Source organism: Cariama cristata, unplaced genomic scaffold, assembly GCF_000690535.1.
Source record: "Cariama cristata isolate BGI_N322 unplaced genomic scaffold, ASM69053v1 scaffold13495, whole genome shotgun sequence".
NCBI classification, from domain to species: domain Eukaryota; kingdom Metazoa; phylum Chordata; class Aves; order Cariamiformes; family Cariamidae; genus Cariama; species Cariama cristata.
Genome location: NW_009619312.1, coordinates 16,580 through 22,018, shown reverse-complemented (window position 1 = coordinate 22,018; position 5,439 = coordinate 16,580).

The window sequence follows — 5,439 nt, the reverse complement described above, 5'->3', positions numbered from 1 at the left end:
TCCCTTTTATTTGCTACTGGTACATTTAGTCAGGTGTGCATGTTGTTCACTGTCAGTAATTCTAAAAAGATTAGAAAAAGTGGAGAAGGAGATAAAGAGTCATAAGCATGAAAGACTGGAAAATATCTTACAGTGAAAGGACTGTAATCTCTTTAACAGCAATGGCTTGATCATAGTCTTGAATGTACAGAAATTTGATAATGGATCAGATGACAGATAAAGACCTTGCGTAAGTGGTACCAAATTCAAGCTAAAAAATTCAGGTTGGAATTGATGTTTGTTTAGCTTTATAAAAAGTCTGGAAAGAGTTACTGCAGGTTGTCCAGTAGTCTGTTCAAGAGAATGCTATTTTTTAATTGTAAGTGTAAGAAATAAATTGATCAGGTCTATTTTATTCATAGGTATATTTGTCTTGACTCCACTTTCCCCCTTCTTCTAGATCTAGTCACTTTATAGAAGAATGAATATATTGCTTTGATATAGGCTTAGGCATTTAAATGCTCCCTGGATTGTGTGGTGCATACCGAAGGTGTAACTCTGCTTTAGCTTTCATTATACTGGGATAGCCTATGTTGCTAAAAGGCTTTTGTAGAGAAAAGAGGCTTAATTTTTGGTAACTGATTTTTTTTTTTAACTGATTTTTATTCTTGGCACACTGTTTTTATCCTTTAGGACAAAAGGACTGAAAAGTGTTCCTTTTATTTACAGTAGCAGAATTAATAAACAGCAGTTTATTTCATATGAGTACACTGCCTAGTTTGGGATGTCATTTGGGTAGAAGACACTTGTGTGCCGATCCATTTATATAATTTATAGATATACTGTGAACACATTTAAGAAAGCAGAAAATCTGTACTTCAAAGAATATTAAAGTGGATAAAGTTATGTCTTTTCTCAACAATAAAAAGCCACAAATGATAATTTCCATTTTTATGTTCGACCTGTGAAACTTCTTTTGCAAAATCTGCCACATACCTAGCTGATAGAAAGCAATTTTTTAAAAATGTAGATGCTATTTAAAAATATTTTTGACATTTTCTTAGTAGTAGAGGCTTAAAGTTTATATAGTTTCATTTTAAATTTTAAAGCAAGTTATGTAAAAATGGATTTATAATTACTCTAACAGTATGTGGTAGTGTTTCATCTTTAGTATCATCGTATATTTGTTCTGTCCTTTACAGCAGCACTGAAAAGGAATGGCTGAAGAATCATTTTTCAATTATTTTTTGCTTTACAAAAAAGAAGACAAGACAGTTTCTGTTATGATGTGGCAGGAATAAATACGCAATGAGCTGCTTTTTTGTAGGTGTTAGACTTTATTGAAAGTATTTTTTATATAAGCATTGAAATGATGTTTTTGATGGGGGGGCATAACAACACCATGTGAATGGCTAGAGAGAAAGAGGAGCACCAGTTGACGAGCAGTTGAGAACTGTCAGCTAAAACAGGGTTGTCATGGAACTGCATTCGAAACGTGCATCCCGACCTGACGTCTATACAGAGAAATGAACTGTCGTTGTGAGGCACATAATGGCCTCCAGGAGATGGACAGGAAGAGGATCAAACAGAATGGAGAAGAGAGCTTGCTGCTCTGTACTTTGTACCATCGATCGGAAAATGGTTTCGCTCTGTCTCTTCTGAGAATTAGGTACTTCTGGAGCAAGCAAGGTCTCTGGTTGTGACAGATAAGGCATTTGCGGAGACTGTACCAGGCCAAACTGATGCAAAAAAGCTAGAGATTTCACAAAACCCGTTACACTGGCTTCAACTTCAACATACACTTCAATGAATGCAGGTAGATGTGAGCAGGTAGTGAAGAGGAAAAATGTATGTGTAACGGAAACATCTAAAACAAGCTTGTGTGGCCAGGAGCGTGTCGGTCAAGTGTGCCCGGCCATGCTCCCTTCTGGGAGGTGAGGTAAGGAAGTTGGCATTACGCTTCCACACAGAGGGTTTCACACAGTGCAGAGCACTGCAGTGAGCATCACAACCCCTGGGGGAACTGTATGCTGGGACCAGAGTAAAGTACAAGAACTGCACCAGTAACAAAAGCTGGGAGGGGGCCTGTGATGTCAGGAGTGTCACTCGAAGCCACCCGAGTCTGTGACTAAGGGGGAATTGGGGAAATCTTCTGAAGGCATAGGAATTAGACCAAAGGTGCAGAAGTTTAAAGATACTCCATTAACATTAAATAACCTTTAATTTTGTCTTTGCCTATCTGCTCACTTTGCCCATATCTGTATTTTTCTGTGTTTTTCCAGGCCTGAGCTCTTTCTAATTAACTGGTTACAGTAAGTGGAATGGCTTTGGTGTTTGCACATCCCACCGTGCTAACTTGTAACGGTTGTCCCAGGTGATGCTCCCCCTTTTGTCCTGTTTCAGGGACAGAGGTTCGTATTCTCTGTGTTTGCCCCGGCAGAGCAGTTTGTTTCTGGGTCCCACGGTCGCGTAGGCAAAAAAAAAAAGAACAGCCATCATAAATATATTGGTGAAACCTCTGTGGTTTTGCAGGTACTATGTACAGACCTCTTAAGCATGTAATTTAACAAAATTAACAGAAACAAAATTTTGTACAGTCCAAAAGTCCTAATGAAAGTAGTACATATAATGGACACACTGTATGAAGTTTTAATTTCAACATTTAAAAAGCACCTACAGAAACTACATTGCATAAACAGGCATGCAATTTGAATCGGAAAATGCAGCATATCTTGATACAAAATATAAAAGTGAATTATAAAAATAATGTTATTTGCCCTCCACTGGCATTCATTGCACTTTTCTCTGTTTCATAGAAATCTTCCCTTGATTTCAGAAAAAACATGTTTTTCTTGATCAGCCATTTCAGCTTTGATCTTAGCACGCTTAAGTGAATCAGAATTGGATCTGACCAGCAAACTGTTCATATGGAAGTGACTATTGTAATAAAACTGCTTTTGCAACAAAGCAATTGTGTGTGTGAAGAAGCTGTGTTTTTAAAAGATCTGTATAAACCTGTAGTATGTTTCTGAGTTCTGGAACAAGCCTTTCTGGTAAGAAACATGCTGAAACCTAATTACGCTTTTTTCTGAAAGGTGGTTTTAAGAACCAGTAACACCTTGTCCTGAAGTACGCACACTTTGCTATCACTTTGAGTTGTGAATTAGTATTTATATTGATGTTTCAGAAATAAAAGGATCTTTACTCTTCCGGTACTGAAGAATGCTTTCATAAGTGCATCAAGAGAAAGTGTTTTACTTCTTTAAAACCATTTTCGTTACATTTGGCAGTATACTACCCTTTTGCTGCAGCACACTATTGAAAGTTAGTTGGCTCTGAAAATCTGAAAAAATCGGGTAATATGTTGTCAGCTAGATCAAAACAGCAAATGATGTTTCAGAGGCGGCAACAAGGAAACTGATATGTTTACAGATGCAAACAAGGTTGCTGATGCTCTCACTGAAATGCATAATCTTCCAGAGGAAACCACCTTTGTGAACATTTTTGGAGATATGATTGATATTTTATACCTCCATGTGAGACTGCAGATACAGATAGCCTGTGATGAGTTAAAAGACATTATTGATCAGAGACTGTCTCTAGAGAGATGACATGCTTCTGTTGCCATGTAATTATTTTAGCTCCTTATTGGTAATGATACTCAAATGCAATTGGATTTTGCCAAGAATAAATGTGTAAAAGAATGACTACCAGGCCTTTTCTTAGACTGGCACCAGCACAAGACAAGAGGTGATGTTTTTATAACACTTGGAGGCTCAAAATTGCCTATAAAATAATGAAGAAATAAATACACCAAGGAACAGACAACATAATGAGAGTTCACTCTGCACTCCAAGACAGTAAGTAGACCAAAGTCACCTGGTCTTCTTTTAAGAAATGCCAGATTTCTTATTTGTCTCTTAATTCTTTCACCCTGTGCATATACATTTCAGTATCATTACATGCTGAAATTCAATATTCTGTGATCTGCCTTCGGGCTACAGGGTGGATGCCCATGGGAGCAGGAAGAAACATACTTGTACAATCACAGATGTGTTCTTTTATGCTTTGCAATGCAGAAACCATTTAAAAATATTTTTGTACATAACTGATATAACACAGCCCTTTTTTGGACTAATAGTCCCAAGGCAGTGTTAGCAATCCATCCTCAGTATGTGGGAATACATGAGAAGGGGCAGAGCTTCATTGGTGATGGGAAACAGAAGCAGCTGGTGGAACACGGCTGCCAGCCCTGGATGACTTTCCTCATGATTTATCTCAAGAAATCCTCTGCTTGCAGTACAAGGGGATGGAACATTTTCTATAAGGGTGGACAAGGTAAACCAGCAAGTAACTCCGAAATGGGAATTTCTGTGCTGTTCAGTGGTATCATAAAGCACAGGAATGCTGTCAGAAATATTCCTGTGATACTAAAAATATTATTTTTTGTGGCTAATAAGGTTAGGGTTCATCGAGTCCCTTTCTGCCAGAGAAGAGAGATGGATTAACATGAGCTTTGTCCTCTGCTCAGCTAGCTGCTTTGTTGAAACTTGTGAGAATCTAGTGTCTCATAGATCCTTACTGTTCTGTTATCTTTTGGTTGAAATTGCCAATGGATTCCAATATTGTTGGGAACCTCCCAGGTGGGCACACAAACATACACACTCAGGGACAGTGGAAGCTCGTATCCTTCGAAAACCTAGCTAAAAAGGACTTCCAGTACGATTTGCATGAGACAGCTGCACAAATTGTAAGGGGATTTAACTGAAATCTAGTTAGCAATAGGACCTTATCTATGCTGATCTTGAGGTCTGGTTCCTAAGGGCAGGCAAACTAACTACTAAAAGTATGAGAGTGATGGTGCTTAGCATTACAGCATTGTTTATCTTTATTGCTTAAAGCCAGCAAAATGACTCCAACCTATTGATGGGGAAAGGTTCTGTTTCTTTTGTACTAGCTAATTTCTAGCTCCAGATGGCAATGTACATGGGTAACCCATCAATAGACACACTTTTCCATCCTGTGCCTTTAATAACCACTGCCTATCCTTGCTGCCAAGCTATTGCTCTCAAGTGAAAAATGTTTTCTCCTGCCTTTTTTCTAGAAGTAGTTGGAAGAAGGAAAACGTGCTAGTTATGGTTATAGACCCTGTTCCAAAGTTTTGGTTTAAATTCTCTTTTGAGGCTTTGAAAGAGGTTTTAGTTTAAATCCAATGTGCCTTGCAGGCTTGTATGCCAAATTCTGTTTCTTTACCAGAGTTAGTGGTTAAATGTGTGGCTAGGAGCTCAGTGGGAGGCAGGAGATGCCTTAGCTCTGGGCTAAGATATTGCCAACCTGCAGTAAGTGGTTTTTGCCTCTGTATGTGACGGGGTTATTACCCCCTGCTGCAAAACTTTGTGCTGAGAGCTGGCAGCTGTTTCCTCACTCAAGATTGTGGCTGCCAGCTCTCGATGCAGCCGG